This window comes from Micrasema longulum, unplaced genomic scaffold (genome assembly GCF_059751315.1).
Source record: "Micrasema longulum isolate JH-2025_06_02 unplaced genomic scaffold, ASM5975131v1 h1tg001444l, whole genome shotgun sequence".
Classification (NCBI taxonomy): Eukaryota; Metazoa; Arthropoda; class Insecta; order Trichoptera; family Brachycentridae; genus Micrasema; species Micrasema longulum.
In genome coordinates, this window is record NW_028278630.1 from 10,569 (window position 1) to 37,277 (window position 26,709).

General features: G+C 29.7%; 1 long non-coding RNA gene across 1 annotated transcript; it reads right to left on the reverse strand.

Moving 5' to 3' along the window:
• Positions 1 to 3,770: 3,770 nt before the first annotated feature.
• Positions 3,771 to 26,709, reverse strand: LOC148275360 (uncharacterized). Its single transcript, XR_015824047.1, has 2 exons — positions 26,637 to 26,709; positions 3,771 to 4,383 (listed from the first exon to the last, which is right to left on the reverse strand). It is a non-coding gene; the product is annotated as an uncharacterized LOC148275360 (long non-coding RNA).

The following is a 26,709-nucleotide window of genomic DNA, read 5'->3' on the forward strand; positions in this document are numbered from 1 at the left end:
CATTCAGTACCAGGATAAAATTAATTTTGCAAACATATGTATATTTAAAAAAAATAATATTTCTTTGTTGTGAAATTATTAAGTACTAAAAACTGCTAATAAAAATTTAACAATAAATCAATTTGGTGTGATGTAGTTTTAGTTTACTTGTGTATATTGTATTATATTTAAAAAGATACGCAATTTTGTAATATTGTTAATGGCTTTGTCTTACTTTATTCCTTTTGCTAAATACAGATGTCGTTAGTGGTCGTACGCCTGGAAACAGTAATTAAGCTTGCATATATGAATAAAATGCGAAACGAATATGAAAACCCATCGTACCGTGTATTTTTTCTTACAAAGTTAGATATTTTTTTAATCTTTTTATTAAACAAAGCTGTTTTACAAAATAATAATAAAATTACGTTTGCTTTGTAGATACACACCTTATTCATGATAACGTTTCTATCTCTCTGAAAGAGAAAAAACTCGTCTACATTAAACATGCGTTTTACATTAATTTTTATTTTCTAAACAAATTCCCAAAAATAAGATACTACATGAAAAAAAAAACAAAATTTCTTTTCTACTGAATAAAGTTCAGAATAGGGTGAATCTGCTGTGTTTTTTTTTTGTTAAAATTTAAATGTTTATTATATTTAGTACTGATTTTAAGATTTCTGAAAAATAATTTTAAAAAATCTTCCTCTTTTATATATATATGATCCAAAAAACTTCATTTATATATGATTTAAACCTAATTATTTTTAATATCGTATTAAAAAATAACGTTTTATTTTATTTTAATCGGGAATAACATAAAAAATACATACAAAGTTTTAAACACATTTTTTAAATTGATAAAACATTTTTCCCATGCTTGCGCTTTTAACAAACATTGCGTACAAGTATGGCGCGGTAACGTAAGGCATGCAGTTTGTCACAAAGGGCGCGATAATCTTATTTTCATGTTATTTAAAATATGCACATTTTAAACCATGGAAGAAAATATATCCCCCTTCATAATAAAACCGTTAATAATGCTTTTTTTTTCTTCTTTAAAAATATAAATATAAAAAAAGTGAAAAGACCCTATGACAGTTAATTAAAAAAATCAATAATATTACTAGATCTACCAATATGTTGTAATTTTATTAAGTATGCGTGCAAATTTAATCAACGATTGTAAAATTATCGAAACCGATCAAATATGCGGGAGTGAAGAAAAACATTCTGAAGATATCCGGTGTCAGACAATTTTGATGACTAGATATTAGAACATTTTCCTGTCACTTTTTGGCAAATGCTTGCCAGATACTATGCAAAAAAGACGACTGCACGTCGGGCTGTTTATGCCTAACTATAATCGACAAAATCGACGTTTCGTTGTCCCGTTCTCCGCACCCCAAAACCAAACCGATTAATTTTTCTTTTTTGAAAAAAAATCAAAAATCAGAATAAAATTTTTGTGTCAGTACTATTTATGCTTTTCAAAATTATGCATCATATTAAAATACTTCCAAAGAGGGCAGATAAAACTGGGCGCTTTTATGGTATTTTGGATGGTCTTAGCTCTCATAAGAAATAATATAAATTAAAATCAAAATAATAAACATACGCCAATAGTGAATATTTATAGTGTGTATAAAAATCACTGCTCTAGTGCTTTACATAACCCAAGTAGAACATACGTTTGTATATAGAAAAGTCAGACCTCGTTTCCAATTAACGTGAAATAGACCCAAAACCCTGAACGAGATCTATAGACTCGATAGTTACTCTCAGTTAAAAATTCAGAGAAATAAAATCGAGCAGAGATTAGGCCGCCTTGTAATGCAGTAGCTAGCTGTAGTAGCTGTAGTAGTAGTGAGATTTCTGTTAGGTTTAAAGTGACATATTCAATTGATTATTTTTTTTAAAGAAATCCTTGCGGTCTATAAATATTTCAGTTTGAAGGCCATTTTTGACTAGTTGTAAGTAACTCACTATTAGACAATGGAAATCAAGTTGGGATAGAGTCGGATTCGAACCACGGACCTTTGAACAGTGAGTCCGAGACACTAACCACGGAACCACAATTATTTTTAAGGTGTTTTAACAATGCAATGTTTTATAGATGGGGATTTAAGGCAATATTACATGTCAACACCTGAAGCGGAAGACTGATCACCTTACCTTCTTTATCTCAAAAATTATCAAGATACTCTAAAATTTAGTGCCTTGTACCAATTCAGTACGCTATGATGATTTGAAATAATGATGAATTTGAATTTACTGTGCGTAAAATATCTAAAATAAATTGAATATTCCGAATGATAAAATACTTTATTATTTAACTTGAAAAATTGATTTTGTGAATACATTGGGTTGTTGTGATTTATAAAAATGTTTTTCTACTTTGAGCCATTTTCTATGGGTCGTAAACTTAAAACCATGTTGTGGTTGACAAATTCACGTGACAACAACCCATTTCGTGTTTGCAATAATATTAATAATTTACCAAAATATCATTTAATCTATTTATTTACTTATCATTTAACTTGTTCAATAATAACATTATTATAAAGTAACTTTGACCATATAATTAGGGTATAACCTTGTTTTAGGATAATAAAAATAATATTTATAGCCAAAAACACAATATTATATTATATATATGTACAATATATAATTTGTACATATATATACGAGAAAACTAACATTTTCACAAAACCAATTACTTTTAAGTTTGTCTGTTATGACTGCTTATAATTTTGTTTACATTTTTTCATGATATATTTAAAAATTAATGAAAAAGTTCAGTGCCACGGGAAAATACATATAAAAAGTATTTCCTAACACGCTGTCAAAATTAGAGCATTTAATTTTACAGCAAAGTTCCTCGAAAAGATGTGAAAATAGATTTAAAAAAAGCTTTTATAAAAATGGATTACTTTGAAGTAGGTTACAAGTTTTTGAGAATCAACCAATCAATGAGAAACTTCAGGCCTACGGGAAATTGGAGACAAAAAAAGTACAAAAATAAATAAATATATGTTTTAATAAATGCCTACTACTTTGAATGACGTCACTGGTTCATATGAATCAACCTATGATATAAAAGCTACGGAAGATTTTGGACTAATGGGAAGAACTGAATGAGAATAAGCGGAAACGAACATTTAACGTAATAAGCGGAGTTATTTCAGAAATACAAAACTTAAAAAAATCGTAGCGCTGATAATACGATATAAAAAATTTAAAATAATACAGCTTAGTTAAATAGTCTATTAACAATTAAAAAATAAAAAAAACCACTGTATTTCTTCATTATTGCGTTGTTATGTGTTGTGAAAGATTTCTGGTTTTCCATTAGCAATTTTTTTTTTGTTTAGTGTATTTTGAGAGCAACGTAGTTCAACTTTTAAATGGCAGTAAAACTCATCGACGACAACTTGTGACATCACGGGCGTAGTAATTTCAAAATTTAAAAACTTTATACATAAAAATATTAATGAAAAGGGTTTGGTTTAATTTGATAGTTAATTGACAAATAAAGAAAACATTCGAACTTCCTCATTAAGAATTAGAAGTATTTTCGAGTAAAAAATAACATATTTATTTAATAAAATAAATCTTAACGACATTAAAAGAATATTGTTCGCTTTCTTTGCGTAATCTTTTGTTCCTTCATCAAAAATACTGCTTGATAGGCAGTGTGTGACCAAGTGATTTATGTGGGTAAAAAACAGGAACCAAAGGAAAATGAAAGAATGAGGAAGAGAGGAAAACTTTTAGGCAAGATAGTATTGTTTCAGACTATATTTGTAGGACGCTGGAATAGGTCCTTTAATAGATAAAGTCACTAGAAATATTTCTTACAATCAACAACTGTATTATCCTTTGTGGAGAATTTCGTACGAAGATAAATAATTTAACTTATTTAATACCATGTAAAAAATATGTTTATTTTATTATTTTTGTGCATTTCACCCCTTAAGTTAAAAAAATGCGTTGAGCAGAAATGAATGCATTATATTATCAAAAGCGGTCAAGCACTTCAATAGGAAAAAACATCCAACAATTTGCCATACTCATAATACTTCACACTTCAATTTAATTCTTCAAAGAGGAGTTAATACTTTTTTGTCTCAAATGCAACAATACTATGCTGGTTGAAGGATATGATATGACCTTATTTATTAATTTATTTATCCCAGATTCATGGAAGTGTGGTGAGATTGCCAGGTTGAGGAAGATGTTAGCCATATTTTTACTTTGTATTGGTCGCGGGGAGTCAGAAATTATTGTTTGATGTATCTTCAATCCATGCCTCATGTCTGAGGATGGTAATTGCGCCTGACTCCAGGCATGGCTCGTCCGTGGACAGTCTCCCTCCATCTGGAACGGTCTTGGTGTGATCTAAAAATAATAATATTGTAAATACATAAATCTCATTAGTAAATAGTTTGTCTTAACACATTTGTCTTAACTTTAAGTCTGAACTTCGATATATGAATGAACCTGTTGTCTTATTTATTACTATGCAATTTCATTAAAATTTATGGCGGTTTATTTATTTTTTTATTTCGCATTTATTATTTAACATTAATGTTAATTTAATCTGTTTTGGAATGGTGAATATAATTTTTTTAAAACTAACAAACAGGTTATAAAAATAATTTGAGCTGATAATATCTATGATTGAGCGTTAATAAACAAAATAAAAAAATATATCGATAAAAACAACAAATTTATAAAAATGCATTAACTGTCCCACCAGCAAAAAACAAAAAAAATATTATTGTTGTCTTTTATTTTATTTGAAAATAAATGAATTATTAATATTCGGAGCACACAATTTGTGGTCAAAAATTTCAACGAATGTCAATACATAACACTTTTATCGATTTGTCTATGTCTACTGATTATAAGACGTATCCATCTCTTCATCAGGACACTAATCACACTCGTATAAAAATCCTTCACCATAGTTGTTTCACAAAAATATTTTACCAACTTGCTGACAATACACATACTATTAGAAGTCAACACCAACGTGCACTGACTATATGAAAAAAAAAAACTTTTGAAAACAATAGTTAGCTTATAATAGCATGTCTTATCAACTCGTTGGTTATGTATGTTTGTGCAAACATTTTGTTGGAGGTATAGGTATGGTAGAATTTTTAGTGTAATTAGTCTCCTGACAAAGAGACGGGTACGTCTCCTAACCGGTAGGCATAGAAAAGTAGTTATTTGCAAATATTATTTATGATTTATACTTATTTGAGTCGTCTTTTCTCAAAATCTGCTATCTTCTTGCTTGCGTTCAAAAAAACCCGACCATGGAATAACCGAGGTATAGGGGCCGGGAGAAAAATTTGAAATAATATATTCTTATTTATTTATGCTTTATTCAGTTAGTTTATAACATCTTAAGAACAAATATAAACTTTTTATAACATTACAATTTTTTTATTAAAATTTCAAAATAACATATCCTTTCAAATTAATTTGAAATATTTCGATCTTTTCAATCTCCTTTATTCCTTTAGGTAACTCATTGTACAGCAATTCAATTCCTTGTACAATGAGTTTTGATATTATATTTTTCTCCTCATTAGTAATCTTATCTTTTTTATATACCTTGTTTCATATGTATGACATTGTTGGTTAAATTTTATTATTGTTTTTATTTTATTCATCCCCTTAATTATTTTATATTTAAAAAATGCTACATTTTATTTAATTTGCTGCTTTACTGTGAGCAAGCCAATTTCTTTGTGCATTTTTTCTACATTAGAAAAGATTTTTCTTTTGAGTATAATCCTCATCGCCTTATTTTGTAGAATTTGTATTTTTTTATTTCTGCTTCATTACATGAAAAAATGATAGAAGAACAGTAATTTTTGAATAAATATTTCTTGATTGGTTTTGATAAACAAATGTAATATCATTAAAAGTTTACATTAGTTCTTAAGATGCTGTAAACTTACTTAATAAAACAAAAAAAAATGTTTATAGAAGATTTTAATAGACTAATATATTATATGAGAATAAAATTTTATAAAAAAATGATAAGCATTTGGGACATTTTGTGTTTGTGTGCACTAGCAACCATATTAATTACCCTTCTGAAAATCTAAACGAAGAAACGGTAGCTAGCCCCGTTTTCCTCTACGGTCGCATAGATTTTCACATTACTCGCTGAGATGATTCTTTGTTGGTTGTATCCTGGATATGACGTCATTATGTATGCAAGACAGCGCAATTTTGAGCACAGAGAGCTGTGCAATTACCTTCAGCCTGTGTTGTTCTCCTGTTCCGTCATTATATACAAAATAACGACTTTTCAAGATACATGAAAATTACATAAAGGTAGAGATTATTAATGCATATTATAATTTAAATAATTTTCAAAAAGGTTCGCAAATTTATGTGATATCATTTTTTATTTGAGAAAGCATAGACAACGTGATAAGATAATAACGTATATTTTATTAATAATGTCGTCATGATTGCAGTACAACGACGCATGTGATTTTCTTCAACTTTAGATGAGAGCGGTTTAATTTTTTTTTGGACGCTTTGAGTCAATTCACGTCAAGTACACAAGTATATACTTTAATATGTTGATAAGATACAAACACTTATTTTTTTTCAATTCTAGTATTTATTGCCTTTATAAAACGTTATCATGATCAAATAAAAAAAAATGACATATTCTTCGCACATCCGTCGTTGTTCTACGATCATAACAATACGCGGTATGGCAAACGAACAAATTATTTTTATTAAATATCCAGGTATTATCTTTGATGCAAACTGACTGAATCACTTTGAAATAATTTCCATTAAGGTTATGCATCAAGTTTTGTTCAACGAAAATCTTTTAAGTACGTAATTGTTTTAATAATTATTAGGTAATTTTTAGTCAAAAAAGCGAAACTACTATTGATCGCGCCATTCGCTAGATAACGGATGGGCGCTCGAATATTTTACTTAGCTGGTTCGCGGAATTTTGGCGTTGCTATGTGTTATCTTTACATACTTTACCACCGAACCCCAATACAAATAGTTGCAATAATCTACCTTGTTCTGGGCTTCTTCCAACCTTATTCTTAGTTTTATTCATTTCTCTTTTTTCAAAGTGAAATGACCAAAAACTCACCATTAAGAGGTAGCTGCAATTAAAGTTCCACCCACACCCTGCCAAGCCAACTAACTTATTAGGATGAGCATATTATTGTATTATAAAACATTATTTTGGTAAGGACGTTGCCTTAAAATCAGATTTGTTATCAAACTTTAGCATCATTGAACTCTATAAAATTGTTGCTCTAATAAACCCATTTCAATTCAAAAAGTCAGCTTAATATATTTGCAAACACCTATCACCTGAAGTCAGATAAAAATACTCTGCATTTGGTTTACAAATGCAGTGCCTTATGCCCTATTAGGCGTGGAAAGAGAAATGATGAAATGTTGATGACAGTTGATAAGACGATCAAAACTAATTTTTATTTTTATTTATCTTCTTTAAACTTTTTTTGTCGTTAGTAACGTTTTACAAAACGACATCAGAGATGGAAATAAGTTTTTCTAAAAGTTTTTCTAAAAGCTATTAAGATGTAAATGATCACAGTTTGATGTCTAAGGTGTGTCATTATACCGACGTTTTGGAAATCGTTCAATGACTGTCATCAAGGTTGATAAAGAGTCATAAATAAAATTTATGAATGATCTGATTACAGAGGTGTAAAGGTATTTGAGAAAATGTGATCTTGCGTTACATTCCAATACACATAATTATGGATAAAAAACATTAAATCGGGAAAATCATTTCAATTAATTTTTCAAAAATGTTTTCGGGTTAAAAATACGCTTTTAAAAAAATATCGTTTATTTAAAACAAACTAAAATATTTAAAATTTAAGAAATAACGAATATTTTAATTTTTTTGTAATGTAACGATTTTCATCAAAATTGGTAAAGATAATTTGTTTTTGATATTTTTGTGACCTTTTCGAAATTGGAACACCTACATAAAGGTCAAATAGAACTACAATTCCTAAAATACACACAATATTTAATAAATACCACGCATGATATATCCTCAATTAAGTTTGAATATTATATTTATTTCGTAACTTAAATATTCTCCCCTCGGTGGTATAAAAATCGAGATAAAAAAACTGTTTCTATCGTAAAAGGCTTTTTACGACGATTTCTTTTGAAATTTGTAGCATAACCAATCCTAGGCGAAAAATTAGATTGACACTTATTACATATTATTAGTATTAACATATTTAGATTCTTACTGGATGTTGAAAATAAAATATTAAAATAAATAATAATAAAAAAAATACTAAAGGCAATTATGAAGTTTCGCATTTATTAATTAAATTTAGTATATTTTATGTATGTTTATGCGCATGGGTATAAGTATGTGTATATGTGTATGTATATGAATGTGTTTTATTTATTTGATTTACATCAATGAAAAATAATACATAATACACGAAAATATTAAAACAATAAAAAAAACACTACCTATTTTTCATCAATTACATGTAATTAAATAAAAACACGAATTAAATACATATTTAAATAAAATGATTAAAATAAATTATTAAATATATAGATATATTTTATTTATTTTTTATATTAAAATTACGGATCTTTGATCTGTGAGTCCGAGACACTAGCCACAGGACCACAACCCGACTCATTTTATTTACTCAGTTATAATTCTTACCTCAAATACGCTAAACGTCTAAAAACATGGCAACCCTGGAAACCGGATTTCTGGTGCCGGTTGAAACTGTGTTTTTATCATTTTTTAAAGTTATTTACTTATATAAATAATTACGAAAAGATAAATAACGTATTCCTTACTTCATGAAACCATGAGCTGTTTTGAGTTGAGGTACAATGTTATGGAGAGTGGAAGCATACATATTATTCAAGAATCCAAAAATAGCAATTATTAAATAAACATGCATTTTAATCAACATATAGACAACACAATTAATAATATTTATATATTTGTGATGTCTCGCAGCAGTCTTCTGCAATAGTCTCTTTCCTTAAACAAAATCCAAATTTGAATATTTCTCTTGAACATGGCTTTCGTTTCGGAGAACTTAATATCTTCATCCAGGATATTGAACACCCTTGGAAGGAAAATTTCTGTGAGTGAAAGTTTTACATGTATAAATAAAGCAATTATTAAATAATTGAAATTACAGGAAAACTATTGTCGCTCATGAAATTTTATCGCCCATGGATGTCACAGCAACATAACTAAAATCCTTGGCATGTATCTTTAAATATCTCAGGCACAAATGATCACAATTGATTTGTTCGATAGATACTTTAAAAACTAATACTGAAAACCTTATACTTATTTGTATTTAAAAACTTCAGTATGCTCTCAGCAAACGAGGCATATATGTTCGATTCTGCTGGGGAAATCAGAAATGAGAGAGCAGATGAGCTAGCCAAGGCTGCTACGGTCAAAAAAGTGAGGCCGAACTTTGATAAAGTCCCAATAAGCCATGTAAGGTGGTCCATTTCAAGAGGTAAATCAAATGACTGGAGGAAAAAAATTATGAAGAAAAAACTGCCGATAAGTGGATCAAGCAACTTTTGAGAAGCACAGACGAGGCCAAAACATTTTGGAAGCTTGAAATGCCTACATTTGAACTAACTTAGGCTCTCTCGGGGTATGGATGCATGAGGAAATATCTGCATCGCTTTGGGCTGCGAGACGAGTTGCTGTCCATGTGATGGCATCATTGAGCAGACTGTAGAACATCTTCTAATATACTGTCCAATGTTCAATAGGCCGAGATGGGAGCTGGAATGCAAAGTAAACACTTGGATTGCTGCGACTAATACCCTATCTGAGTTTCTGAACTGTAATGATACACGGATAGAGACTGTCCGATTCATTACAGGGACGATCAAGCAGGCTAAGTTATTGAATGGTGGTATCTAGCTCCTTTTGTTTTTTTGTGTCCAACTTTTACGCCGCATCCTCAAGACGCTCGTTATAAAAGGCTGCTGCGTCCATTCTCGGACTTCAAAGTTAGTTATAAAATCGAACCACCTTTTACCTAATATTCTTCTCAAGCACTTACTCTCAAAACTCAAAAGTTTGGTGTTTTGAGCTTTGGTAAGGTGCCAAGATTTGCACCCATATAGGAGAACTGGCATTAAAATTTGGTGGTCAACGGCAGGCTAGGTAGCAGTGGATTCACCGACGCCAATAAAGTGTATCTATGAAATACTGCACAAATACTCCATCCTGCAAATCCTACTGTCGGCCTCTTCGTGGCGACCACCGGGCAATGCAGCATTAACTGTAGAAAACGGCAGGGGGTGAAAGCGAGTCTTCGGCGCCTCAAAACCGATCTCCACTTGGCTAAGGGAAGGAAAACCCCGACACAAAAACTGGATCGAGCCGACCCTAAGGGTCCTTGCAGCCCAGGCCTCAAAAGTGCGCAAGCGTTTGGACATACTCAAACATTGCTGACAAATGCATGCTTAATTGGGCCAATAAATTCATGCGTTTACTTATGATTGCATCCTAAAGTACATGTATTTATTTGTGATTACTTAGTTGAATTCATTCGCTCATTGTCGCGTTACGGTCAAGGTTGTATTAAATGTTTATTTTTGATCCGAAAAAAGGAAGATTACTTTGGAAGGTTTGCATTATAATTTTTTTACTTTGTAAAATAATGTACGAATTTAGTCATTTCGTATTCCATATTTTTTTTGTATTTTTAACTTTTCGATAGTTTTCAAAACCTCGCATGATGTGTATTTTTCTATTTTTGACACTACGTTAACAATTTTTAAACAAGAGGTTTTTTTAACCTTGAAAGAGAAAGAGCACGAAAATAAAAGAGAAGCATGATAAGTGTATGGAGCAGTGCAAAGTTATGTTATGAATTAATTTTAGGTAAAAATTCAAAAATGCTATGTTTTATCAAAAAATTTAAATACGGTCCATTTTACTTAGATTTAAATTTTTTGAAAATTTTATCGTATCAGTGAATTATTTATTTAAAAATTAATCAATTTCTTTAAAAAGATAATAATCATATTTAACATAATTTTTTATCATGGCCGGATGAAATACATCGCACGATGAAATACAAGTGGGTTTCCTGACCTTTTATTTTTTTAGCGTAAACTTGTATAAAACGAAACACTGTGCGTCCCGTGCCGTCTAAGCTATTTAAATGCGGTAGTATTTACATCCCTTTTCTGATTTTTTGAGTCGGCAACAACACAGGCTAAAATAAAAAATAATCTTCCAAAATTTACCATTCTCAAAAGGGTAAACGTTTTCTTTCTATTCAAGATTTATTTTAACGTAAAACTTTAGATTTTTTTAATCAGAAGAAATGCTTTCGGCGTAATTTATCCTAGTTCAGGTGAGAAAAAGCCGAGAGAAATCAGCTAATTAGAGCCTAGAATTCGATTAAGGTTTCCGTCTTGCATGTGAATAATTCATTCGATTAAATGCAGCTGATTCTACTTCAGACGGACATTTTAGAGTTTTTCAGCACTATGCAGTATTTAAGGTATACATTTTAAATACTTTTAAAATAAAAAATTACTGCAACAGAGAAAGAACCAATTTTTGCATAACAAAGTCTAACCATTTACCGGGCATATGACATGTCATTAGCTAATTTATTTGATTTATTGATTCTAATTTACATACGTAATTATATATGTTAAAAAGAAGAGAAATAACAGAAAATAATAGAAAAACAGTTGACAATTCAAATACATATATATATATATATTATATGATATTTGCAATTCACAATTAGTCGCCCAACTATACAAGTTAAGTTACCACTTTACACACTGTTTAAAATTCAACATTTTAAACATCCATATTTTCTCAACTCGTCCATCAGTTGACTTTTGTAAAAACAACAGCTTATGGATGTGGGTGAGATTCATCTGACTGATTTACGAGTATTTCACCTACTGGGCAACGCCTCAAAACACTTTTAAATTTTTATGCTTCTTTTTATGTCAGTTATTTTAATAAAGAATGTTTTCATAATTTCTAAATGTTTTTAAACATGCTTGGTTTCATTTCCTAGGGAGTTGTCGAACTTAAGAATACTCTATATTGGAGCTGTAATAAATTTTAAAAGTACCAAAAAATTGAATGACACGTTGCGGTTATTAGGTGTTTTGTTTAAACTGCTTAGGATTTTGCCACTTCGTCAATATGCAATTATCCAATATAATAAATACCGTGTTTTCTTGTTGAGGATATTTTATCAGAAAGGATATGAAAAAGGATTCTTTTCCCATATTAAAGAGGGTGGAATCTATTTTCTTTTAAAATACCCCAAGGAAACTGCAACAGGTGTCTCGTCCCAAAGATGCGCGGAACACATCAAAAATCCATTTACCCTTACGTCTCTCCCGAGAATAGACAGTATTTACTCGGTGCATTCTAGAACGATCCTTGATAAGTTTTCACGAGTTATTCAACTCTGTAGTGGAGATGTTTATCATCTGGAGTTTGATTCCCATCTGGTTAAAGAAAATGCGACAGAGTGTATGTATCTTGCAGGTGGCTTATCAATATTCAAAACTACTTAGGAAGATATCACCAAATCTACGTCAAGAAATAAATTACGGAAAATTTAAGGATAAATTAAAGAAAAGCTTCTTGACATAATTAACATTAACTGTATTTTGAAAATAGATATGTATGTTTAATATGTGTCTGTGTTTATAAATTTTGTGTTTTTATTTAATATTTTTTAGTATTATACTTTCTCAATTTTTTAAATTGTTTAATTTTTAATTTATTTTATTATTTTGTTGTGCATTTTGAGTTTCTTTTTTATGTTATTTTGTAAACTTGCTAAACACAATAGCCAGACTCTTTTTTGGCAAGTTCAACCTTAAGTGTTCCATTTTTTTCCTGAATGTATTGTTTATTTATGCTAATAAAGGTTTTTAATTTTTGAATATATATATATATATTTGTATACATATTTAATTTTTATAAAAATGTTATGAAAAACGGTTTAACAATCTTCAAATTGTATTTTACATCGAACCTATTAATTGAGTTATCACTATTTATTATATAATGTATTTAAAAAGTAGTTTTACTATCTATCACATTTATTTATTTTATTTAATCAAATAAATAATACAAATACATAGTTTACAAATATATGTTTATATAATAGATACATTAAATATCATTTCTTTTTTATTTATGGATGTAGCCTCTCTACTGGCTTACATGCCAGGTACAGGTAACCCTGTAAATGCCTAGACTTCCATATTTCTTTCACAAAAATGTTTTCCCTCTCTTTTGCAACAATTTTTTTCCCTCTCTTAAAGATCCAAGAGTCGTTCAAGAGCAGGTGTATTTATATAAAATCTTAAGTAACGAAATTGATTCTGCTGAACTATTATATCTTATAAAATTTAGAATACCCAGGTTTAATAGTAGACTCAATTATCTTTTTTCAACATCTCTTCAACAATCAAATCTGGGTAAAAATGAATACATTTATCGAGTATGCTCGTCATACGATGAAAATTTTACCGCCGATCTTTTCAACAAAAGAAAATATTGTTTAAAAAAATATATCTAAATTACGATAGAGACGTCTCAAGAGCAAAATTTTAAGTTACTATTTTTTTATCGTTTTACTCATTAATTTTAATTATTTTATTAATAATTATATATATATGCGTATGCATGTGCATTAGTGTATGCGTATATGTTCATGTGTGTATGTATATGTAAATGTATGTATATATATATATATAAATATATATATACATATATATATATATGTATTTTCATGTGTGTGTGTATGTATGAATGTGTATGTATGTATGTGGATGTATGTATGTTTATGTATATATATGTATATATGGGTGTGTGTGTATGTTAATGTATGTATAATTTATTTCTTTTTTCATTGTTTTATATTTACTTACTTTTTCTTCTTTTTCTCTTCCTTCCCTATTTTCCCATCCCACTTCCTTTTACCCGCAGCGAACTGTACGTTTTGTTTTTTTATATTTTTGTTTATTTATGAAACCAATAATTAGTCTCAGTATTTGTTGTTATTATTTATCTATTGCTTGTTATTATGAATGTTGATTATTATAAAAATAAATCAAATAAAATGAAAGGTAAGTTAATTGAAACTGACGATCGTCAACTAATAAAATGTATATACGTACTTTTATTTTAATTATTTATTTACAATCCTTGATGGAATTCCCTTGTAATGATGTAATAACTTACATACAAGTTTTATAAATATTTATAAATATAAATAAGTGTAAGTTTACCAAGTATTTTTAAATTAATAACTTATATATAATATAAGTTATTACATCATCAGTATATATATATATGCAAACTGGTATATTTTAATTTAAATATGAAAATCAAACACTAATTAGGTTAGCTTATTTTCTAAACAGAAAATAATAATAAGACAACTGTATCGTCTTGTTAGGGCATTTTCAGTAGGTATACTTTAGTGGCATGGTAGTTCAATATCTTTTTAATTGTAAAATATTTAGCGTAAACTTGACGCTTAGCTCCATAAATTTTCACGAATTTCGCGAGAAAACTCTTCAAGTCTCCGGTTCGAAGAGCCGGGCTGCGTCTCGTTTGTTCATTACGCCTCCGTCACCTTCGTGACGCTGTAAATTGTAAATATTTCCCCGAGGTTGACAGGGAAAATGGGAAAGCGGGAAATGCGCTTGGTTCCGCGCCAGGGCGTATATTTGCCGCGTGCATCCATTGTCAATTTCCCGCGATAACACGACGATGCTGCACTAAATCGCAGTACCTATCTACAATACGTGGCCTGATACAAAGAGAAAAGAAGATTTCGCGTTATTATCTTGTTGCGAAAATTCATATGCTGTGAAATACACTAGTATCTATGTGAGTATCACATTACACATTGTGATTACATTCTTTGAATAAACTACGAAGTCATTTTTTCATGTGTATATTTTCAATATGTCCAGGCGGATAAAAATACAGTGTTCGTTATTTTATTTGTTCCTTTACAATTTACGTACCTTTTTATTTTTTTAAAGAAATATTTGCGTTCTTATAATTTACCCAAATATTTTAATTTTGGTGGCCATTTTCAACGAGTTGTAAATAACTCACGATTAGAGAATGGGAATCAAGTTTGGGTAGAGTAGGATTTGAACTTAGAACCTCTCATCCGTGAGGTTGCATCACTTGCCACGGGACCACAACCCGATTTAAATTATATTTTATAATGTTTCCACACTTCAATCTCATGGGTGACAACATGAAAATTAAATGTCATTACTCAAAATATTTGCCTTTTCCAAATTACGATGTTAATCAACGTTTACTTTTTATATTTATCTGAGAATGGAAAATACTCTAGACAAATTTGTTTTATAATGATATAATTTTTTTTTTTTTATTATATAAATAAAACACGAGTGATACTTTAATCCACAAATTTGGAATATCCAGTGACCGGTTTCATCGCTTTCGCGACATCTTCGAGACTGGTATCTTTATTAAAAAGTTATATGTATTTATACAGAACAGAGGTGAGGATACATAATTCAAAGTTATATGTAAGTAAATTAAATAAAGTTGTTTTTATCTTAAGGATTATTATCGACAAATTTTCTATGGGTGGATATGAAATGAATGGATATAATGTTATTTTAATGAGTTTAAGTATTTTATTTTATTGTTGGTGTCCCATCCTTCGTGAGTGTGGTTTTGTAAATAATGATTTCTGAAAAACAAAGGGTAAAAAGTCATTCGTAAAATTATATTACAATGGGTAAAGTAATGGGGAATGCACATGTGTTATCTGTTCATTAAGTAATTCTACGTCGGGTTTATTTTTTAATCTATTAATTTCGAGAATTTCTAATTTGTCAAGTTTATGGCCTTTGGGTGCAATATGAATTATTTTTATATTATTTTTTAATTCGAAGGAATGTTTGTTTTCTATTAAATGATTGGCAAAATTTGAATTATCTTTATTATTAGACCATGATTGTATGTGCTCTTTTATGCGTGTTTTAAAGGCTCTACCCGTTTGGCCTACGTAGCATGTATTTTTACAGTCGTTACAATTAAGAAGGTAAGTTCCTGAGTTGGAAAACTTATCTTTTTTGTCTTTAGTATTTACCAACAAATTAGCTAAGGAATTACTATTGTAAAAGGCTGCAGCGCATTTATTTTTATTTATTATTTGTCCAATTTTATCACTAGTTTTTCCAATATACGAAAGTTTTGCCCACCGCTTTCGGTCTTTATTATTATTGTTTTTTGCTGTCAAACTTTGGGTTAATTTATCACTCGTGTTATCACAATTGTATCACTCGTGTTAAAGTATCACTCGTGTTTTATTTATATAATAAATTACAATGAACTTCCATCAAGAATTTTCACTTACAAACTTAAATGTTTTATATGATTATTTGTTCGCAATCTATCATGTTATGTATATGTATATTTTATTATTATTTATTATTATTTATTATCATTTTATTACATACACAAAATTATAATTTATGTAAAGTTGCTTTGACTGTCTAACTAGGGTTATTTACCCCGTTCTAATACCCGTATGCAGAGACAAATTTTAAGGTGAGGAAAGTACATTCTAATTTCAAATGCAGAGAATAACCCGAAGGTGAAGACTATAGAATGTACTCTCCTCACCTTAAGGTTTGTCTCTGCATACGGGTATAAGACAGTAAAAAAAATATAAAAAACAGTAATCAATATATCGAAACAGTTTTTAAGATACAGGACAAAGTGAAAAAGTAAAAAATGGAGTAAAAACATGGTAAAAAATGTAGTAAAAACATAGTAAAATGTAATAAAAACATAATAAAATTTTAGTAAAAACATAGTAAAAACATAATCAAAATGTAGTCAAAACAAGGTAAAAATGTATTGAAAAAACGTAGCAAAAAAAAATGATAAAAACAAAGTAATAAATGCAGTGAAAGCATAGTAAAAACCATTAAAATATATAAATATGCCTATAAAAATATTTTGAAACTCAGTAAAATGCGAAATAAAAACAGAATACAAAGTAAGAACCATATTTAAAGTCATAATAAAAAAATGATTGTATGTTGTATAGCAAAAAGCATATTTAAAGAAAGAAAAAAAAAACAAAGCAAAATACCTAGTAGAAATAGGAAAAAAAATACAACATATTAAAAAATAAAGTAAAAGATGTAATTATTCATTTTTTTTAAATACATAGTTAAAACAAATTAAAAAGTCATGAGGATCTTAAAAATTAAATCAGTAAAAAACTATAAATATAAATAAACAATTTAAATTAAAACATGTGTTGGCCATCTAACAGCCACCATTAACCCCTCAGACTATCTCCAAGGAAAGTAGTCAGCAACCTCTTTAGCTTGTGGTTCTTGCAACATTTCCATGACTCTGGGATTATATTATATAGCTTTTGTCCTATGTAGGAGTATTGCCTCTGTGCTAAGGAAGTTCTAACCATTTGTCGAGAAATCAACTCGAAATTAACTCTATTTGAAACGGAAATATAATGAAACATATTTTACCGCCGTACATAATATTTATTAAGACGTCAATGTCGTGTATAATATGACCGTAATTGAATTAATCAAGACTAAAAATCAAGTTAAACATTTTTTTAACTAAACAAATATTTTTTTAGACAAAAATCTTTGCAATGTGCAAAATAAAACAACAAATGGACAAACTGAAACTCGTGCAGATCATTCGAAACTTCACTCACGTTGACATTGACGTTTGGCGTTTGACCACGGGACCACGATAAACTAACCCACTTCCACTGTGATCGGTCAAGTGTGTTAAGGAATTTTTACCGACTTCAAAAATATCTGTGATAGAGCTATGGTAGATGGAAAGATCTGTTGTCTGAAACTATAATACTAGTGCTTCAAAATAAATTCAAGTAGTTTCAAAACAAAGTGTTTAATTTAATATATTTTAGCACGTTATTCCACAAAATAAATGCTGATTTAATAAATAATATGAGAATACTGTTCTGTTTGCAAAATATAAAAAAAACCCTGGACGAGTGCTTTTGTCTTAATGGCTGCTCTCATGTAAAAATCCTGACTAAAAAAATAGAGTTGAGATACGTCCGCCTCGATATGTAGTGGTTGACGTGACGTGACGCCAACTATTATTTGTATCCTGACGAAAAAACACGTAGATCTCGAAACCGGTAGACATAGAAAAGTCGGTAAGTGGTTGTATCAATGGAAAGACAGATGCTCGATGTATGTTTAAGAGACAAGAGTAAGAAATGAAGAAATAAGGCACTGAACTGGAGTCGTGGATATCGCGGATCGTGCAGCAAAATTGAAATGGCAGTGGGCAGGACACTTGGAAAGACAAAATGATGGCAGGTGGACACCCAGAATAATAAAGTGGAGACCACGGACAAACAAAAAAAGTGCTGGAAGGCCACAGAAAAGATGGGTCGACGACATTGCCTCTATTGCCAGTAAAACGTGGATAATGAAAGCGGGTGATAGGAAGGAATGGAGACGTTCGGAAGAGGCCGCCATCCAGCAGTGGAGAGAATAAGGCTGAAGAAGAAAAAATAGAAGAAGAAGAAGAAGAAAAACATAATACATTATTGATTTATCGGTTATAATTTGCCCTCTTGTTCTTTTCATTTCCAACACCCAGTATTTTACCTGATTAGGTTATTACAAAAAAAAACATAGAAAAATCATTTGATAAAATGGATCTGTTTTCGTAAAGATGTCAGTCAAACGCCAATAAAGATGAAAACGAATACCAGGAAACTGCTTTCATTTTTAGGGACGCAATGAGTTTAAGACTGCGTCAAACCAAATTCGTCGATTAAATTTTAGTTATTTAAAATAGATGTTGGTGTTTAGTACTTAAAAAAAATAATATTTTTACATGTTTATAAGAGCTCATAAACATTTAATGATCTAATACAAACAAACGAAAAAAGATATATGAGATTTGATCAAAAAATACATTTTATTCGATTTAGAATACAAATACCCACGTTATAATTGTAAGAGCCAATTTAAATCAAGATTAAAATGCCACTACCTAAATGTTTGAGTTTTTCCTCGCTCCCTCTTCTTTCCTTCCTATCACCTGTTCCCCCCTCTTTTAAAGTAAAGTGTAAATTTTTGTTTTAAATTCTTGCATAAAATTATAAGATTCTGCAAAATTACCTAGAATATGTTTATGTATTTTTTTTGTCCATGTAATTTTCTTAAAGTGAACGGTTTGGGTAGGTAGGAAAATATTGCCTCAAGGCAATATGCCCGTCCTTATATGTATATTAATTTGTATATGTATGTAAAGTGTTAAATAAATAAATATCCAATTAAAAAAAATAATTAAAAATACTCACCCTGCCTCCCCTCCACAGCTTATCACTACCCAAGTATTATTATGTATAATTATATTTGTTTCTGAATTTTGAGTATCCGAATCGTGTGTTTTCAATTATATTAAACATGCATGTGTCGTAAAAACACAAAGTTTATTAAATATACACATAAAAGGTTTTTTTTACTGACGCGTATGAACGTATGCTTTTAACGCATGATTTTATTGACATTGTTATGCTTTTGTACATTTTTCCTCCCGCCATTTAAAATATGAAATTCAAACGAAAAAATCAAGCCAAAACGTTTTAAAAGGCGCTTTAAATTATTCGTTTACATCAGAATTATCTTATTGTTCTAGTATTTGTGGTAATAATAGGTTGTGAAAATGCATTGGCTGTCAATATGTATCGCGGGACCTTTAGTCCGAGTACGAACGCTACTGTATGCACCAATGCAGCGAAATAAACTGGAAACACAATGACCCTGGCATCATTATTCTGCGATGGTTGGCGCGAATATCCACAATGGCGGGAACATGAACAGTCCTAGAACGACGTGTTTCCAAATGCCGCCATCGCAGCTGTATTGACCAATAAAAGCGACGCAAAATGCGAAAATTTTAAGCTTCGGTCGTTAAAAAATGTTAAAGGACAGTAAAATTTTACGCCCGTGGACCCTATCCCAAGCTTCGCCGCCAATTCAAAAGTTTCTGCATTTTTTATAATGCCTACATCAATAAATTAATGTTTCAACACATTTCATCATCATCATTTCATTTCCGCTCCCTAGTTGGATCATATGGAACGACTATTCTCCAACAAATATCTCTTGATGTTCCTTCACGTAGACTCAGAAATAATGAAATTCTGTTCCTCAAGACTAATTATGGTTTCCATGCGCCTCTACCAAAAATTATTAGAAATGTAAATGAAAATCAAGATCTTAATTATTTTGATTGTAAATTGAGTTTTTTTACAAATAGACTATAAAAATATTCCCAATAAATTTACTAAATATTTGCAAAATTAACCTGGATTCTATAATGCCTGTCTAATGTATTAACTTGTCTTTGCTTCTCTTTGTTGTATTAATTCTATTATTTGTTACTGTTTTATTATTGTTATTTTTAATATTATATTTTGTTAAATTGGACATTGTCCGTAAATTTGTTAAATATATCAATGAAAATAATCTGGTGTTCTTAAAAAGCCGCTAGGCATCTCTGTCAGCCGCCAGCTTACGTGAACCTCCCGAAGTCAGGTTTGCGTTGTTTCATGAACTGTCGATGAACAGTCAGCAGTGACAAAACTTTTATTTTACATAAACCAGCAGGTGGAAGAATGTATGTATAATAAAATAAAATAAATAAAACAACTTTGTTTTTAACCACTAATTTTTATTTTTCACCGACCGGTTTCAAATCAAACAAGCTTCTTTGTCAATGTATGTTTGTTTAAACATTAGCAATATACGTTGTGTTTAGTATGAAACAGCAATTATCGATATTATTCCTGGCCGATTACCTTTCAATCCCGTCCTTCCCTTGACCCATCCTTATTGTACCTACCTAACATTAATGTTGAAGATTTACAAGAATAGAACATTTAGAGTTTTTTAGACTTAGAACATTATAAAAAATAAAATTGACAATACATCACATTGTATAAGAATACTTGGAATCGTCGCGCGTTGTTGTGAATGTAAATACAGCAAATAGTTGAATATCATAACTGATAGTGAACTTTATCATCCAGTGCCCCAAAATAGAGGAACATCTTCATCGAATCAATGGTAGGTCCATTTTTGTGCTTCTTTCCTTTAATTATACAGTCCACTTTTGACTAACAACAAGTGTTTAATAATAATAAAAAATCATTTGAACCATCCAAATATTATAATAGATAATTTATATAGGGTAATTTTTGTGAAAATCTCCTTAAGAGAGCTGTACAATGATAAGGCCAACACTTCTTGCAGCTACGAAACGCATGAACGTTTAAGGATTGTTAAACTGGATTCAAGTTAATTGACGAATATAATTATTTTTGCTAACAGATAGGAGCCAGATTATAGCACGTCTTGCAGCTACAGAGCGCATACATGGTAAGAGATCTAACCCTAATTTAAATAGTTTTTTAAATTTACTATGTTTAAATCTTAACAATCAGAAACTAAATAGCAATATGTCCTGAACTAAAGAGCGCATAGGTTGTTGGAAATCAAAACAATATTTACTAAATTTACGCACAAAATAATTTTAAAATACAAAAAAAATATTTAAAATATATTTTAGCAAAATACTATACACATAAAATATAGAATATGCATAATTTATAATTAAAAAAAAACATTGATAAATATTTATTTTATGTATCGAAACACGCATAATTAATTTGAAAAAAATATTACAATTAAATCATTGGCGGCCTTTGTTGTGTAGTGGTCAAGACGCTTGACTCACACACGGAAGGTTCCGGGTTCGATTCCCGGTGAGAACACAAAAATTAAATGTGATTTTTCTCAAGCCTGGGTGTTCTGTGATGTAATTTACTACTGTAATTGGGCTTTGTGGCCTGTTGTGGTGAATAAAAAAAAATGATAAAAAATAATTAGGAAGTTTCCAACTCAAATCCTTCTCCTTTTATTCTTCGGATGTTGTTATTCGGTACATTTGATTTACCAAATAACAAAAACTCGGCTTTGTTAAGTAGTCTAAGATCACTCGACATTCAATTTACTTATCTAATCTAAGTATATCCTACCCATACATTTGTCCACTTCCCTCAGATGATGTTTTTCAAAATAATTATTCATTTTTATAATAATGAGCATTTATTTTATAGTATTTACAATCCGTATACTGCAAAACGTAATGAATTGACGTTCGTAACACATTGGTCCTTAGTAGTGACACTTTTCTTTCACAGTCAAATATATCAATTAGAGCAACTATTTGACAACTATTTTGTGTTCAGCCTATTCAGCAACGTAAAAAAAAATAAGTATTCGGCCAAATAAAACCGCCATAAAACCGAATACCAAATCATAAAAAAAAACGCACACAGTACTCAAAAATGTATCTATTTTAATCACAAATAATTAATTTCATACTTAAAATTTATCAGTGGTATGTTGTGATCATTATGTTAAATTAAAAATAGTCCAGAAGGAGCGTAGAATCATATTTGAATACATTGGACTGTGTCCAATTATTCCCTCACTATGTCCTACTTCCACCGCGCGCATTCGTGATGTTGCCGCGTTATGTTGCTTGATGGGAAAAAAGATAATTATAACACAAATGTAATGTAAAAAAAGCAATCTGTTAATTTCATTAAAATTTTATTGCGCACGCGGAACATTGATTGACACAACAGAGTAGATAAGTGAAGGGTAATTTAATAAGAGTAATTGAATTAATGAACTTGGAACTTAAAATATAAAACAAATTTTATTTGACATAAATTGGATATTTTTATATCATGTTAAATAATATCTTATGTTTTAAAGATAATGTCGTTCAAATGTCCCTCACGGCGTTGTTTAATCCGAGGTCTAATTTTCATCAGTTTTTTCATTAGATGAGCAAAGTAGGGTAAAAAAATTTACTACCCTGGCAACACTAACGAAATTTCCAGATGAAAAAATAAATTAATTTTTAAATAGTGCATTTGCTACTTAAACATCCGTTTGCTAATTACACATGAAATGTGATACCATCCTGTTTTTCAAGATCCTAGCAGTATTTCTATACTTTTAAAGGACACAACACGGCGTAGTTGAATTCAAATCAGGAGTTTCGTACCAAGCGACGTCTACAAAGAAACTAATGGGTCAAAACGTAAACCTACTCATTTATGAGTAGTTAAGTCGCCTTCTGTTTGACGTGTGTACAGTTTCTGGACTATTCTTAATTCTATGGTTGTGATGAATGAAAATATTTTTTTCAACATTTGTCGACAGCAAACGATTGCGCTTTTCCTCGTAAATAATACTTCGTTTATTTTTTTTGCTACACAGCAAATACTCAGTTGGTTTTTTATCTTAACTACAAATCTCACGATATTTACAAATAGGCGATTTTTTATTAAATGGTGCCATGATGTACAATAAACAAATAATTACTAATTTCTTATAATTATAAGTAATAAAGACTAATAATAAATAACACAATGTGTCTCAATGATCTACTCGCAAATGAAAAAAAAAAACGCTAGCCCCATCACCCCCGGACGCACTACAATAAGACAGGTCTCGCCCAAAATTCACACATTTTTTTGCTGAACATTCGGCTGCTGAATATTCGGCACTTCAGCCGAGAGCGTGGCCGAATATTCGGGTATTCGGCCAAATCATTTTTCGTGGAATCTATTAAATAAACATATCGCCATATGAGTTCGTCCACACGGGTCCTACAAACGTATTCTGATATTGCAGAAAACCTATGAAAACATCTTAACACCCGCATAAAATTTAAATCTTTCATTGGATTATTTATAAAATACTGCATTTAGAGCTAAGACGTGCTCAGAATAAGGCGTTTAATCTACTCTTTGCAATTTCAGACAGTCTTCACGATTAAAACTTGGAAAGCGGTTTCAAAGCGCTAATTATATTTAAAGAAACTTGCAAACAAAATTAATACTCTAATATGAAACAGACAAGTCGAAGCGGAATATTTAAATTCTTAAATATTAAGATTCATTATTTTATAATCTTTTTAACATGGTAAAAATTAAGTAAAGAAAAATCTCCAAAAATGCATTAACAGCTTCCAATAAAAAAAACTTACTAATTCAATAGAGTTAAGAGCGTAATGGATATAATAAACGCCAAATTGATTGACAAACATTGTAAAATCGGAAACTACGAAAATAATAAATTAAAAAGATTTAAAAAAAGGACTTCATAAGCCCATTTTAGATCACATACACTGATTTTTCATTGACTGATTTAATCTGTAAACTTAATGGTAAATAACTATAAAATACATTTTTATTTTTTTATTTAAAACCTTTATTAGCATAAATATACAATACATTCAGGAAAAAAATGAATCACTTAAGGTTGAACTTGCCAAAAAAGAGTCTGGCTCTTGTGTTTGGCAAGCTTACAAAATAACTTAAAAAAGAAACAAAAAATGAAAAAAAAAATACAATAATAAATAAAAAATTAAACAATTTTAAAAAATTCAGAAAATTTAACACTAAAAAATATTAAATGAAAACACATAATTTAAAAACACAGGCACATATTAAACAAACATCTCTATTTTCAAAATACAGTTAATGTTAATTATGTCAAGAAGCTTTTCTTTAATTTATCCTTAAATTTTCTGTAATTTATTTCTTGACGTAGATTTTGTGGTAAATTATTGAAAAGCTTCCGTCCTATGTAAGTATAATGATTTTTGGCTGATACATTATGTATATTTGGTTTTAGAATATATAACCACCTATCTGAGTATATAAAGTAGCTAAATGAAATTGCTCAAAATTAGAAAGCGGTTTGACTATCACACCTTTTCACTTCTGTTCAAAGTTTACATCTTCGTTCTTATTCTCAAAGCACCCTCTTAATTTCCATCCATAATCCCTTATTCTTCTCTTACACAAATAGTGCCCTTGCGGCTCGACTGTTGAATCATACTCCATCCACTCTCGAAGATGTTTCTACAGTATCTCTGTTTAAATCACGCCCGAACAAACATGTCTTCCCTGATCTCTCTTTCTTTTCCTTATTTATGAAAAATATCAATTTTAATTAGACAATATAAGCTTATTGTTAGTTCTATTTTGAAATCAAATTTGCTTGTTGTTTGTTCTATCTAGATATTGATATTGCGAATATTGTAAATTGATATTTATTAGGAATTAAATAAATAAAAATAATATTTAAAAAATCAATCCACCCTAATTTTACCGTATCGTGGGGATTTGTACGACCTTTGTGAAATCGGCCATTTTCAAAAAAGGGAATAAGCATACAATATTAAATTATTTACTTTCATATGCTTCAGAGTTCACGTCCAATCCATTGCTTGCCTTAGGCAGATATTTTATTGGTGTATTCAAGGACTTTTATTCATATTTAAAATCAAATTTATTCTAGTTTATTTGGCTTATATGACCTTGTGTATACATTGTCGAAATTCGGTCCTTTTTTACTTTTGTTACAAGTAATTAAGTAAATATATTTGTGAATTTATCAAAACATTATATTAAAAAATACCAAATAAAATGTTTCTTATCCGGCTTTAGTTTATGTGTAGTGTATTTATATTTTCGCTCTACTTTTCTATGGAAAAACAACACACATAATATTTTAAACATGTATTATTTAGGGTCAAGTTGCCGATGCACGATGGACAAAATTAAGGGAAAGCATGAATGAATTATTTGTTGATAAAGAATAAAAAAGAAAAAAAAATGGTTATATTTCTTTGTTTATTTCAATTTATTTCTTTGTTTATTTAAACGCTTCTGCCAACTACTGTGCCAATAGTTTATATAATTAGGTATCTACAAAAAATATTTAAAAGCGGAATAGATTTTTAACGTCCATATAAACAAAGAAAACTAAGTCACTAATACACATTATGATACATAGTTAGAGAGGTAGAGTCTAAAACTGGTAATCCTAGCATGGAAAAGATCCACCCCTTTTTTATGGGATTAATATTGCAAAATTAGTAGTTTTAAGCTAAAATTACTAATCTACTCTTACTTAGAAATTGACAAAAAGTACATTTTTAAAATTCACAAATTTCTAGGAAAATGTACATAAGTCATATTATTTTTAATTTACGTATTATAGTTTACATCTATGAATATAAAAATACGAGCAACAAGTAAAAACGTGCATATTTAAATAGAAAAATGACAGAAAACCCAAGTGCTAAAAGCATCTTTGTTATCATCAGGGTCATCACTTAAATATTCAGAATCAGTGGAAGAAATTCTTAGTAGACTTAAAACATCAACAGGTAACATAGAATATTTTTTTAGGAAGTGGTTTAATTGAAGAAATTACCAGGTGTGATGAAATCAAAAAAATGTTTCATATAACTTGATTGGTGCTTGTTTTGGAAACATTTCGGCTATGATGTTCTCGGGAGTACCTTATTTCTTTGCATCTCGATTTTTGTACATATTCACATTCTCTCGCATGTAATAATTAGATGTAATTTAATAAATTGAATAAAAAAATACCTTGAAATACGTAAACCATGACCAGTTTTCGTAAATTTCACCAGAGGTCACTTAGTACACCGCTGCCTTTGCG